Source organism: Pan troglodytes, chromosome 10 (genome assembly GCF_028858775.2).
Source record: "Pan troglodytes isolate AG18354 chromosome 10, NHGRI_mPanTro3-v2.0_pri, whole genome shotgun sequence".
NCBI lineage: Eukaryota > Metazoa > Chordata > Mammalia > Primates > Hominidae > Pan > Pan troglodytes.
This window is the reverse complement of record NC_072408.2, coordinates 43,902,501-43,917,650: the sequence shown is the minus strand read 5'-3', so window position 1 is coordinate 43,917,650 and position 15,150 is coordinate 43,902,501. Positions and strand designations below refer to the sequence as shown.

General features: G+C 42.2%; 1 protein-coding gene across 4 annotated transcripts in view; it reads left to right on the top strand.

Annotated features, from left to right (window-relative positions):
• ACVR1B (activin A receptor type 1B) overlaps window positions 1-15,150 on the top strand; it is a 45,725-nt gene that overhangs the window by 5,162 nt on the left and 25,413 nt on the right. Inside the window, exon 1 of one of the 4 annotated variants that reach the window (XM_063786661.1) lies at window positions 12,445-14,998. The exons of 2 other annotated variants lie outside the window; for them this stretch is intronic. The gene's annotated coding sequence lies outside the window, so the exon portion shown is untranslated. Of the gene's footprint in view, window positions 1-12,444 lie in introns of those variants that run through there. One more of the 4 variants, XM_009425365.5, reaches the window with a different exon arrangement.

Genomic DNA, 15,150 nt, shown 5'->3' with positions numbered 1-15,150 from the left:
CCAGTGACATGATCTCACTCACTGCAGTTTCTGCCTCCCAGGCTCAAGCAATCCTCCCACCTCAGCCTCCTGAGTAGCTGAGACCTCAGGTGTACACCACCAAACCGGGCTAATTTTTGTATTTATTTACTTTTTGGTAGAGACAGGGTTTCGACATGTTGCCCAGGCTGGTCTTGAACTCCTGGGCTCAAGCAATCCACTCACCTGGGCTTCACCTGCTGAGATTACAGGTATGAGCCACTGAACCTGGCCTGTTTTATGTGTTTCTGTTTATTTTTATTTTTAATTTTTATTTTTTTGAGACAGTGTCCTGCTCTATCACCCAGGCTGTATAGTACAAGAGTGTATCATAGGCCAGGCGCAGTGGCTCACGCCTGTAATGCCAGCACTTTGGGAGGCCGAGGCAGGTGGATCATGAGGTCAGGAGTTCGAGACCAGCCTGACAAACATGGTGAAACCCCGTCTCTATTAAAAATACAAAAATTAGCCGGGTGTGGTGGTGTGCCTGTAATCCCAGCTACTCAGGAGGCTGAGGCAGGAGAATCACTTGAACCTGGGAGGCAGAGGTTGCAGTGAGCCGAGACTGCGCGACTGCACTCCAGCCTAGGCAACGGAGTGAGACTCCGTCAAAAAAAAAAAAAAAAAAAAAGCCAAAAACATCATAGCTCACTGCAGCCTGAAACTCCTGGGCTCAAGGAATCCTCCTTTGTCAGCCTCCCAAGTGGCTAGGATCACGCGCACATGCCACCATACCCGGCTAATGTTTAAATTTTTTTGTAGAGATGGGGTCTCACTTGTTGCCCAGGCTAGTCTCAAATTCCTGGGCTCAAATTATCCTCCTGCTTTGGCCTCCCAAAGGGCTGGGATTACAGGCCTGAGCTACCATGCCTGGCTTTGTTTCTGTTTAAAGACACCTTATTTAATATATATTGTTGGTTCATTAACATTGAACTTTACTGACAGCAGCACTATTAACTCATGCCTGAACTAAGCTTCTCTAACATGTATTTTCTCTGTGAGGCATATCACTATCTTCTTGCACTTAGGAACTCTAGACAGCACTTCAGCACTACTTGTGGGGGACCATTTTATACAGCAAAATCATCAATGAAAAGCATGACACTAAATATACTGCAGAAAGGATAACTTGTTTACAGTATGCCAGCTGAAACAAGAAGGCAGGGTGTTGCCTTGTTTGACCTCAGTTGGGAACGCATGTGGTGGGTGTTTCAGATGTTTCACTATTCTGTGCATGGCTGTCAGTGAGCAGGAAGGTACCATGAATGTTGATATTGGGGTTACAAATAAATTTGCATTAACCATATTTTGTTAGAACTGTATACAAAAGTGGTAGAAATAAAATTGTAGAATTTCACTAAACCAGAATTTTAATACATGTAGTTAGAAGTCCCATTTCCAGACTGCAAACTAAACATATGCATGTTGAGTACCTACCATGGTGATCTAGGGCAGTGGTCGCCAATCTTTTTGACATCAGGGACTGGTTTCGTGGAAGATAATTTTCCCACAGGGGAAGTAGGGGCGATATGATTTTGGGATGAAACTGTTCCACCTCAGATCATCAAGCACATCAGGCCGAGGTGGGTGGATCACCTGAGGTCGGGAGTTCAAGACCAGCCTGGCCAACATGGTGAAACCCCATCTCTACTGAAAATAAAAAATTAGCCGGGCATGGTAGTGGCAGCGCATGCCTGTAATCTCAGCTACTCAGGAGGCTGAGGCAGGAGAATAGCTTGAATCCGGGAGGCGGAGGTTGCAGTCAGCCGAGATCACGCCACTGCACTCCAGCCTGGGGAACAGAGTGAGACTCCTCAAAAAAAAAAAAAAAAGAAAAAAAGATCATCAGGCACATCAAGCATGTTAGATTCTCATAAGGTGCATGCAAGCTAGATGCCTCGCATGCGCGGTTCACCGTAGGTTTCCCACTCCTATGAGAATCTAATGCCGCCGCTGATGTGACAGGAGGCAGAGCTCAGGTACCCGCCTGCCACTTACCTCCTGCTGTGTGGCCTGGTTCCTAACAGGCCGTGGACCAGTACCCGTCTGTGGCCCCAGGGGTTGGGGACCCCTGATCCAAAGGGTCCCTTGACACATATTTATTGAGCACCTGTCATATGCTAGGCATTGTTACAGGTGTTAGGGATACAGTAGTAAACGAAAGGAGACAAAATTGCCTTCTCTCAGAAAGCTTACCTTCTGCCAGGTGAGGTGGACAATAAACAAAAGTATGAGATGTAAAGCAGTTGTGCCTACTACAGTCCACCTTCTGCTCCTCACTCCCCCAAGATTCCCCATGTTTGGTGTACACACACCTGCTTCAGGTATTCAGTCAAATGCTAGTCTTTGTAGATAGAATTAAGGTCTCAATCAGTTGACCTTTAGCCATCTAAAGGAGGTTATCATGGTGGGTCTGTCCTGATTGAACTAGCCCTTTCAAAGCAGAGAGATTTCTCAGCTGATTGCACAAGAGGAAATCAGATGTTCCAGCTGGCTTGGAAGCAAGCAGACGTCCATGTTGTGAACTGCCGATCCCAACAGCCACATGGCAAGGAACTGCAGGCAAACTCTAGGAGCTGAGAGTGGTTCCCAGCTGACAGCTAGGAGGAACATGGGGACCTCAGTCCTTCATCTGCAAGGCAGTGGATCTTGTCAACAACCAGTAAGCTTGGAGGAGGACCCAATCCTAGATGAGAAGGCAGCCCTAACTGGCACTGTCCATGCTGTGCCTGGACTTCTGACCTGTAGGAACTGTGAAATAGTAACTAGGTGGTGGTTTAAAAAATGTATGCATTGGGTGGGGGTGAGTCAAATGGTGATGGTGAAAATAGGTAAAGCAAGAGAGGGGAATAATGAGAAATACCCCACGATAGGCATGAGGGTACTTGAGACCTGGTGCCCAGCCATCCCATCACTCACATATAAAAATAAATCCTTTGACCACATGTGGCTTTCATCTGACTATAACTTTTTTCTAGATATTTGTGAGTGGAGGGGAGAGGGGATTGTGGATGCTTTGGAAATAAGTTTTTTAGGTGCTTGGGATGTTTGAGTTGAGGAATCTGGGAATTGAAGTATTTTCTGGGTTTTTTTTTTTTTTTTTTTTGGTGGTAGAGGACTCACCTTGCCCCACATCCTTGTATATTGCTTTGGTATATGTTTGCATATTACCTTTTATACCTTTAGAAGATAAGATTGAATTGTAATCAGTCAGTGTTCATTTCTGATATCCAGGATGTGCCTAGCACCAAGCTGAATGCTGAGAGGGATCCTGAGGAAAGAGTCTGTCCTTGCCCTTTGGAAGTTTACACACAGAGACCGGCCACAGTGGCTCATGCCTGTAATCCCAACACTTTGGAGAATGAGGTACAGGGGATCGCTTCAGTCCAGGAGTTTGAGACTAGCCTGGGCAATATAGTGAGACCTCGTCTCTACAAAACATTTTTAAACATTACAAGGGCTTGGTGGCGTGTGCCTGTGGTCCCAGCTACTTGGGAGGCTGAGGTGGGAGGATAGCTTGAGACCAGGAGATTGAGGCTACAGCAAACCATGATTGCACCACTGCACTCCACCCTGGGTGACAGAGTGAGATCCTGTCTCAAAAAAAAAAGTTTACACACAAATGGACTTTTTTTCTGCTTGTTGGAACTACCACAAACTATGAGGAGTTCAGGTGACAATTGTAATAAAAGCATCTGATTTGCTGAATGTTTACTATATACTAAAGTATTATGCTAAGCACCTGTGTTGTATCATTTACTCTATGTAGTTATTCTTTGAGGGGCTAGGGGCTCTTATTCCCATTTTACAGATGAGAAAACTAGGGCATAGAGAAGTTAAGCAGTGGGTCCAAAGTCTATCCAAGTCCAAAACATGTGCTCTAAATATTGTACTGTACTATAAACTGTGAGTACTGTAAAAGTGACCTTCTAACCAGGCTCTCTGCCTTCAATCTCCCATTTGTTTTCCATCCTACGGCTAGATCTAACTTTGGAAATGCACCCTGTTTGTCTGACCTAGAGGTTGTGTGGCTTCTAGGATCAACTCTAGACCCCTTAGCTTAGCATTGCAATCAGTTTCATCTGGTCTTAGTCTCCCTGACTCTTCTTGCCTTTGGCTGGAACCTTGGCATTGTTCGAACTGTCAATTTACTCTGAACCCAGTATAGCTAATATTTTTTCACAGCCCTTTGCTTTCCCTTTTCCTTTTCTCTGGAATGCTTCTCCCCACTTCTCTTCCTAGCCAAACCCAGCGTCCTCCAGTGTGGACCTTCGTCCTCTTGTGTTCTCCCGGTCAGTGATTCCATCCTCTCTGCTTTTCCCCTCAGCCTGTATTGGTGGTTGGAGTTGCACTGTTTATAGTTGTCTTCTCCTCCCACTCTCCATGCCCAAAGAATTGGTGCGGGGAGCTGGCTTATTTGTTGTATGGCTTTGGCCTGCACAGAGCCTTTCATGTTTCAAGTACTTAATAAGTTTGTTTAATTGAATTAATTCATTTCTTTTCCATCCTCTCAGTAAAATCCTAGGTAAATAATTCCAATTCTGTTTTGCTCTAATGTTATTATAATCTTGTATATATAGTATTTTAAACCTACTCAAAAAATGCCGCAAACATTTGTGAGTTACTTGGAACATCATAATCTCTCTTTCTACCTCACCTCTTTCATCTCTGTTTATCCTACCACCTACCCATTTTATTCCAGCCAAATGAACTTGATCTCTCAACCTTATTAGTTTTATTCTCAGTTTGGCTGATTTCTTTTTTCCTTTTCCATTGTCCCAGTTGCCTGAAACAATCATTGCTATCCCTCTTCTCACTCAAAACTGTGACATACACGGTCTCCTCTCCATTCGTCCATACTATAATAAATAGGTCAGGAAGAAAATACCAGGGATAAATATCCTTCCCTGCTCTATTGAGCCAGAAGTATGTTTATTCAGACTCAACAAAGAAAACAGTGGTTTTACATGTTCATCATAAACTGATATCAAAGGAGAAATGCAATTTCCTGATTGTCTAAATATGACAGCTGAGTCTGTACACATAGGTCCCAGGAACATTGGACACACTCCCTCATAATGAGGCCCACTCATTTCAGTCTTACCTTGACATTCTCTTGGGCAGCAGGTGGGCCCTTGCTAGATGTTCAGGTATTTACAGTCAGCCATAAATTAAGTTGCAATGACAGGTCTCCTTAGCATAAACATCAAACGTCTCTTCTGAGTGAGAACAAAGCTTTCATTCTCTAACTGAGACTTAAGGTTGAACTTGTTTAAACAGCTCTCTAGGGCTGGGTTTGTCTCCAAGTAGAATGTCAGAAAGGCAGTTTGTAGAATGGATATAGTGTGGAGCTGGCTTTCCAAACACCTTTCTCTTATGCAAACCCCATTCCAAGACCTTTTCCCAGATTGGAATTAAATACCAAGCTTATCAAGTGTCTTATTGTTAAATCTGTGTTTCTCCCCACCCCCCCACCATACAAATAGTTTCCTTTATTAAGTCAGTTATATTTTTTCATAAGTACTTTTTACCAGTACATTTGTTGTTGTTGTTGTTGTTGTTTTTCTGTATACCACCATTGGCACCTATAAAATTTGACTTTATTATGGCTCGTGGGTACTTGAAAGCTTTTTGTTTTAATGTATTTTTAAAATCTAATTTTGATGATTGTAAAAGGTGAAAATGTAACTTGGGTCTTTTTTTCTTTTAACCAAATAGCATGTGATTGCTTTACTGCTGGAAGATTTTTCTATTTAGGCTAGTTAGAACTTTGCTAGTACAGTATCAGTTCCTAGTTATTGCCTTCCTGCCCCCCAAGAAAGCCACACATTGCCTCTATTTTGTGAACAGTTTAGTGCCGTTTTTTAACCTGATTCAGATTTTCATAAACATTTTGGCAGTTGTCTAGATCAGTAGCTATTAACAATTGTCTTTCTTTTTAAGACAGTGGAACTCTTAAAAATGAAAATGTAGAAATATATATAAAGTGAGTAAAAGCTGAGCAACTCTGGCAGAGGCCCCTCTGCCCCTGAAATTATTAGGCTGAGATCTGTTGAGTGAGGTTTATTGAGCACAGTGCTATTTGCCAGGTGCTGTACTAGATACCAGTGAGAAACTGTTGAAAAGGACACTGGTTTCCTCTGTGAGTTCAGAGATTCCCGGACACGGTGGAGAGTCTAGAAATTCAGGAAGAAGATAGTTTGAAAAACACTGTAATTTTTTTTTGTTTTTGTTATTGAGATCATATTGTATATGTTGTTTGGCAAATAGGGATTTATGGTAGTAGTTTTAAATTGTAGCAAAATACGTATAACATAAAATGTACTATTTTAATTGTACAATTTAGTAGTGTTAAGTACCTTCATAATGTGCAAACCATCACCACTATTTTTTAATTTTAATTTTTATTTATTTATTTTTTATGTATTTTTTTTTTTTTTGAGACAAAGTCTTGCTCCGTCACCCAGGCTGGAGTGCCATAGCATGATCTCAGCTCATTGCAACCTCTGCCTCCCAGGTTCAAGCGATTCTCCTGTCTCAACCTTCTGAGTAGCTGGGATTACAGGCATGCGCCACCGTGCCCAGTTAATTTTTTGTATTTTTAGTAGAGACGGGGTTTCACCATGTTGGCCAGGCTGGTTTCGACTGTAAGTGATCCACCCACCTCGGCCTCCCAAAGTGCTGGGATTATAGGCATGAGCCACCATGCCTGGCCGACATTTCATATACATAGAATCTTAATGTGTGGCTTCTTTCATGTAATATAATGTTTTTGAGTTTCATCTATATTATAGCACGTATCAATAGTTTCTTTTCAGGGCTGAATAATATTCCATCATAAATATACCACATTTTGTTCATTCATCATTTGATGGACATTTGGGTGGTTTCCACCTTTTGGCTATTGTGAATAGTACTGTTGAGAATATTCATGTACAAGTCTGTGTTTAAACATTTGTTTCAGTTATTTTGTGTATATGCCTTGTAGTAGAACTGCTGGGTTATAGGGTAATTCTAGATTTAACTTATTAAGGAACCATCAAGCTTTTTTCCACAGCAGTTGTACCCTTTTATGTCCCAGCAATGCACCAAGGGTTCCAGTTTCTCTAAATCTTCACCAACACTTATTAAATTTCTTTTTCATATTGTTATGGCCTTCCTAGTGGATATAAAGTAGTATCTCATTATGGTTTTGATTTGCATTTGAATTTGCAATACATTAGAGATGATGTTTGAACATCTTTTCATGTGTTTGCAGGCCATTTGTATATCTTCGGAGAAATGTCTGTTCAGGTCTTTTTCCAGTTTTGTTGGTTTTTTAAAAATTATGTTTTTTAGAGAAGGGTTCTTGCTCTGTCACCCAGGCTGGAGTGCAGTGGTGTATTCTTAGCTCATCGCAGCCTTGAACTCCTGGGCTTAAGAGATCTTCTTGCCTCAGACTCCTGAATAGTTGGGACCGCAGGCATGCACCACCTTGCGTGGCTCCTGTTCAGTTTTTAATTGGGTTGTTGTTGAGTTTGAAAAGTTTTTTATATATTCTGGATTCTAGACCATTTTCAGATATAGGATTTGCGTATATTTTCTCCTGTCCATTGTCTTTTCATTCTTTTGATATTGCCCTTTGATACACAAAGGTTTTTAATTTTGATGAAGTCCAGTTTATCCATTTTACTTTTGTTGCTTGTGCTTTGGTGTCATATCTGACAGACCATTGCCAAATCCAAGTTCATGAAGTTTTACCCCTCTTCTGAGAGTTTTAGAAGTTTAAGTTTTAGTTGATATATTTAGGTCTTTGATCTATTTTGAGTTAATTTTTGCACATGGTGTTAGGTAAGGGTCTGACTTCATTCTTTTGCATGTGGTTATCCATTTGTTCATCACCATTTTTTGAAGAGACTTTTCCTCCCCCCTGTATGTTCTAAGCACTCTTGTTGAAAATCAGTTAATCATAGATGTATGGGTTTATTTCTGGATTCTCAATTCTGTTCTGTTGGTTTGTATGTCTATACTTAGCACCATTCTGTTTGATAACTGTAGCTTTGTTGTAAGCTTAAATCAAGAAGTATGAGTCCTCCAACTTTATTTTTTTTTCTCCCAAGATTGTTTGGACTATTCAGGGTCACTTGCAGTTCCATATGAATTTTGGGATCGGCTTTTTCATTTCTGGAAAAAAACAAAAAAAAGGCCACTGAGATTCTGATAGGGATTGTATTGACTCTCATCTGATGTATATAATTTACATATATGATCATATGTTTACTCTATGTGTAATTTATGTTGGTGGACAAGTTCGGTTCTCAGTTTTTCAGTATCAATTTGCAAAAAGAATTCCTTTTGAAAAATAGTATGCCTAAGAAACCCTGGAGGAATATACATCAAACATGTAGTAGTAATTATCTCTGGGGCAGGAATTAGAGGGGCTCTCAACATCTACATTATATATTTCTGTGGTGATTGAAGTTCTTTTTAAACGAGGAAACATGGATTAATTTGGTAAGCAGGGGGAAAAAAGCTAGTAAAGATAAAGTATATTTAAAAAAACCCTGATATATGATACTCATAATAGCACAACTAACATTTATAGTTTTGGACCCCCCCACCAAGTAGAATTCCTCAAAATGAAATATTAGAATTGAAATGCTTAGTAGCAAGTAAGAGCTTTGATGTATTTGATTCAGTGTCAGCAGCTGGGTGGGAGGACAACCAGTAGGTTGGAGATACTAGAGTACAGACCTGTGGGGAGGATGCGGCTGCATCAAAGCACAATGGGAGGTAGAAGCTTTACTAGATAAAGACAGTACCATGTGAGATCGCTCAGCGAGATCCTTTCCTTATATGGATGGTATAGTTGGGCTAGGATAGGTATGATGCAGACCATCTGACTGGGATAATGAGCTTGGAGAAGCCACAGAATTAGGCCGGACGTCTGTGATTAGAGACTGATTATCCAAACACGAACAAGAGAGGAATAAAGCAGTTTTGGTTAAGAACCCATCCTTAGGATACGCGGTCTTAGAACTACTTAAGGAAATACACTGAATTTGATCTTGCATGTTGGATGAAATCGATTACAGACTAAATTTCAAGTAGTCTGGAAGAGGGAATACTTAGTCTTTTCTAGACTAAAGATGTGTGTGTGCCAGAATCTGTGTAGCTAATGGTGTTGGGTTGAGGAGGGGAGTGTGGAGATAGAGGGAATACCTACACAGGACCTGGAAGAGTAGAAGAGGAAAATACTACTAAAAAAAAAAGAAAGAAAAAAGAATTAACATCACAAAAAGAGACAACTGGAAGTTCTGTGCCTTGTGAGGGATGGTAGGGATGGTATTCATCACTTGTTAGTATTCTAGCCAGAAATTTGAGCCTGAATCAGAACAAACCTCTAACTCTAGCTAATAGCTTATAGAAAATACAGAGGAGAGAGGAACATGTTAAATGACACCTTGGAGAGTCAACCCAAAAAATCCAGAATGTGGGAAGCTGCAGGACAAATGGCCTAGATTCTTCAACAGATAACTTGCAAGGAAAAATAACAGCGCAAGGGGGAACCTATAGATTGAAAAAGGTTTTAGGAGATCTCTTAGCTGAGTGCAGTGGAAGAACCTCATTTAGATCTGGATTTTCATTTTATTTTATTTTTGAGGCAGAGTCTAGCTCTGTCACCCAGGCTGGAGTGCAGTGATGGAGTCACAGCTCACTTCAGCTTCAGTCTCCTGGGCTCAAGCAATCCTTCCACCTCAGCCTCCTGAAGAGCTGGGACGACAGGCATGTGCCACCACACCTAGCTGATATGTTTACTTTTTGTAGAGACAGGGTCTCACTGTGTTGCCCAGGCTGATCTCAAACTCCTGAGCGCAAGAGATCCTCCCACCTCAGCCTCCCAAAGTGCTGGGATTACAGGTGTGAGCCACCGTGCCCTTCTTGGATCTGGATTTGAGCTAGTTGTTAATTTTTTCAAGGTAATAAAGGATTTTTGAACACTGACTGGATATTTGATTATATTAAGGCTATTATTGTCAGTTATTTTAGGTATGATAATGATATTGTGGGAAACTGCAATTTAAAATATAACTTGCGGAAGATTGCAATATCAATGACAAAAAATTAAAGGCACTTAAAAACATTAAAGGTAGGCCGGGCGCAGTGGCTCATGCCTGTAATCCCAGCACTTTGGGAGGCCGAGGCAGGTGGATCACAAGGTCAGGAGATCGAGACCATCCTGGCTAACATGGTGAAACCCCGTCTCTACTACAAATACAAAAAATTAGCCGGACGTGGTGGCAGGCGCCTGTAGTCCCAGCTACTCGGAAGGCTGAGGCAGGAGAATGGCATGAACCCAGGAGGCAGAGTTTGCAGTGAGCAGAGATTGTGCCACTGCACTCCAGCCTGGGCGACAGCGCAAGACTCCGTCTCAAAAAAAAAAACCAACCAAACAAACAAATAAAAACATTAAAGGTGGTGCGGTGGCTCACACCTGTAATCCCAGCACTTTGGGAGGCCGAGGCTGGTGGGTCACCTGAGGTCAGGAGTTCGAGACCAGCCTGGCCAACGTGGTGAAACCCCGTCTCTACTAAAAATACAAAAATTAGTTGGGTGTGGTGGCGGGCGCCTGTAATCCCAGCTGCTCAGGAGGCTGAGGCAGGAGAATCACTTGAACCCAGGAGGCAACGGTTGCAGTGAGCCGAAATCGTGCCATTGTACTCCAGCCTGGGTGACAAGAGCAAGACTCCGTCTTAAAAACAAAAACAAACAAAAATATTAAAGGTTGGGGGAAACCTGCTAGAGAATCGGTGGCTGGTGCTAGTGGGAATGTCTGGCATTTAATTGTACACTTAGCTATATAGGCACTTGGCTAAGAGCTTTATATACTGATTATCTTATTCTTCAGAGCCACCCTATGAAGTTGATTCTCTTAGTTTTCTGCATTTTCTAATTGGGCAGCCCGAGTCCTGTGAGCCCAAGAAACTTGCCTAGTGTTGCTAAGCTAACAAGTGATGGAACCAGGATTTAAGCTTAGGCTGTCTGACCTCAGAGTCCAGGCTGTTAATCACTATGTAATTATATCTCCCTAAAGGTGCTCTCAGTGATAGAGGAGGTAGCAGAGAAACTAAAAGAATTATTTCTGGCTGGGCGCGGTGGCTCATGCCTGTAAGCCCAGCACTTTGGGAGGCTGAGGCGGGTGGATCACCTGAGGTCAGGAGTTCGAGACCAGCCTGGCCAACATGGCGAAACCCGGTCTCTACTGAAAATACAAAAAACTAGCCAGACGTGGTAGCAGGTGCCTGTAATCCCAGCAACTTGGGAGGCTGAGGCAGAATTGCTTGAACCTAGGAGGCAAAGGTTGCAGTGAGCCGAGATTGCACCGTGGCATTCCAGCCTGGGCAACAAGAGCAAAACTGCATCTCAAAAAAAAAGAATTATTTCTTCACTCGTATTGAGAAGCGTGCTATGGAAACATACAAGTCCAAATTATTTCGAAGTGAACAAGTTGTAGATGTTAGATACCTCTCGAGGTAAAGGTTTAAAACCAATCTTTTATTAATAGTTGGCTTGTAATAAATGTTATTTTATTCTAAATTTAAGTAGTGATAAATATATGGGACGTTTTAGACCTAAAGAAGTGGGTCTTTGTGGCAAATTGTATTTCCTAAATGACTGCAACTATATTTCCCATCCCACATGTTTTTCTTACAATGTGACTTTGACACTCTTTCCAATAGGCAGGGTCTACCCATGTCCCTTCCTTGAATTTGGGTGGAGGCTTGACAGCTTTGATCTATGGTATATGGTGGATGTGATGCTTTGTGGTATCTAAGGCTAGGCTGCTAGAAGGATACAGTTTCTGCCAGGTTCGTTTCCTTTTGGGATCTTGCTCTGGAGAAGGGCAGCTGTCATGCTATGAGGAGCCTAAGCTAACCTAAGCTAACCCACACAAAGGGACTACAGGTTGAACATCCCTAATCCAAAATGCTGCAAAATCCAAAATTTTTTTAGCACCAACGTGCTCAAAGGAAATGCTCATTGGAGCATCTTGATTTCAGATTTTCAGATTACGGTTGCCCAGTCAGATATATATGAAAATATTCTAAAATCCCCCAAAATCAGAAATCTGCAATACTTTCTGGTCCGAACATTTTGGATGAAGAATGCTTATCCTGGCCGGGCGCGGTGGCTCACGCCTGTAATCCCAGCACTTTGGGAGGCCGAGGCGGGCGGATCACGAGGTCAGGAGATCGAGACCATCCTGGCTAACACGGTGAAACCCCGTCTCTACTAAAAATACAAAAAATTAGCCGGGCGTGGTAGCGGGCGCCTGTAGTCCCAGCTACTCGGGAGGCTGAGGCAGGAGAATGGCGTGAACCCGGGAGGCGGAGCTTGCAGTGAGCCGAGATCGCGCCACTGCACTCCAGCCTGGGCGACAGAGCGAGACTCCGTCTCAAAAAAAAAAAAAAAAAAAAAGAATGCTTATCCTGTAGTTGGAGAGGACCACATCAAGAAGAACGAAGGTCTCCAGCCAACAGCCAGAATCATGCGCCAAATGTAAGCGTGAATAAGCCTTCAGATGATTCCAGCCCCAGCCTTGGAGTCTTCACCTGAAGCCCCAGATGTTGTGGAGTAGAGATAAGCTGTCCCTGCTGCCCTGCCCAAGTTCCTGGCTCATAGAATCCATGCATAGATTAAATGGTTGTTCTATGCCACAAGTTTTTGGAGTAATTTGTTATATGGCCATAGTAACTGGGACAATATTATTTTTCTTCCCATCTCAAAGGACTTTAATGTTGTCATCATAAATGGCCATTTTTGAGCAGATGTTTAGTGTGGACCTACTAGAATTCAGCCCTGGAGATGCAAAGGTGAATGGAACACAGTCTATTTCTTTAAATGGCACCACAGCCAGAAGACTGTTAAATTGACCTGTTACTCCTATATGTGTAAAGAGATTCCCAGAAAGACCCTGGTTGCTATGCTGATGAGACCTATAATAAAAGTGGGCTACTGAATCTAAGAAAACATTATACTACCCACTCGAGAGAAGGTGGCAGTATGGTTTCTCTAAAGCCCAGGCAGGCTAATTGGAATTTTTTATAGAGGTAAGTATGCATGTGAATAAAGAGAAAGACTTGATCTGGACTTTGAAAGACCCTAATAAAGTCTGTACAGGTAGTTATTTTAAAGTCACAAAGGGCTTAAAGGAATTTACACTGTGTATAAACAACTATCTTAGCCAGCGTGGTGGGGTATACTTGTAGTCCTAACTACTGAGGAGGCTGAGGCAGAAGGGATCGTGTGTGGCCATGAATTTGAGGCTGCAGTGAGCTATGACCGCACCTGTAAATAGCCACTGCACTCCAGCCTGGGCAACATAGCAAGACCCTATCTCTAAGAAAATTTTTTAAAAAGTCTTAAAAAATAAAGTAGGGATAAAGCACCTCTTTTATAATATTGGTAGAGTCACCAATATGAAGTAAGGAATTCATGGTGAAACCTTGAGGTTTCCAGTGGCATTGTTATCCCAGGCTGTAACACACTAAATCCCTGGAGATGAACTGCAGGAAGACATGGTGTGGCTCTTTGGTCAGAAAACCAATAGCGCATTTGATACGGGGAGGGTAAGAATGTGTTGAGAGTGATGTGAATGATATTTGCAGGGTGCTGAATCTGATCACATGGAGGTGTTCCTAGTGTGGCCGTGGCCCTGCTGGCTCTGTGTGCCAAGTGTTGTCAGAAAGAGTGTGGTAGAATGCTGTGTGGTGTTGTGGGGAAAAGATCGAACTTAGACCCTGGAGACCTGAGTTGGAGATGTGCTCCATCATTTTACTGGTTTACCGCTTGTGAGCCCCTTAACTTCTCCGAGGCTTTACTATCCATAAAGTGAGACAGCTATACCTGCCTCAGCTCCTGAGTTCCTGTGGGGATCACAGGAGAGGATGAAAGTGAAAACTCTTGATACAATAACACAGTGTAGCTCTGCACAGTGTTTTCTTATGGGAAACAAACTGAAAACATCCTACCTGAATATAAAACTGATGTCTCTGATCCTGCAATCACAGTTGTGTAGAGTTATGGTCTTTGTTCTATCCGTACTGGAGAGGGTTGGGATAAGGGCCAGGGAAGAATAATTAAAATAATCATGGTTGTATTAGGCTATTCTTATCACTTGGGGCTGTTTGGTGAATTTCTCATCTGGAAAGAGTGCTGAGAAGCAGTTTATGATCAAGTCATAAAATCACGAAGAGTAAGGGCAGAACTAGAAGGTTGCCTGGTGAAATTTGAAAATCTCTAGCGTACCTAAACAGGACAGTGCTCCACAATCAGTACTAAATTTATGAAATTTATTATTCCCAAGTAGTAATTAAGTTAAAATTCATAATTACTATAGCTTCAAAAAAGTTTTAGGTGCGCTCCTGGACCTTCATCTGTTAGGACAAACTTAGACGTTGTGTGCTGTGCCTCTTCCCTTTCACAGGGGGCGCCATCATGCTGCACACTCCCACACCCCTCCTGGTGAGGGTCTGAGGCGGCATGTTAGGCTAAATGGCCATGAATCTGACCGTGTGTGGCGGTTTTTGAGAATTCTTAGCTGGGTCATGGTGTCACTGAGTGGCCTGTCTTTTCTGAGTTCCAGCTGTGTTAGGCGCCTCTATAACATGGAGCTAGACAGTCTGCCCAGGTTGGAACTTGTCAGCCTTACTCAAAACACAGCCTGTCTAATGAATCAAATTTGCATTTACATCCTACCACAAACCACCTTCCAATCATACTTTGGAACCGTGTTCAAACCCTGCCAAGGTGGTTTTGTCTTTAGTTTAAATTTGACTAACTTGTTAATGACAAAAGTCTATGCAAGTAGGGCTTTTGTTCTGACCACTTCCTAACTTGTTTATGTGTAGAGTGATTTTGTTACTCCTGTGATTTGGTTTTCCGAGTTGTGTTATTTCTACTACGTAATTCTTCCGCCTTGGAATAAGGAGAGTTTTAGGTATGTATTGTTTATATACACGGTGTGTAAAATTTTTAACCTGATGAGTCACTATGAAACAGATTCTAAGGGGCTGTTATCATTAGTCCAGATTTAGTTTTTCAGAGAGAATTGAATTTAGTGTGCGTGATTTAATGAACTAAGATTTACAG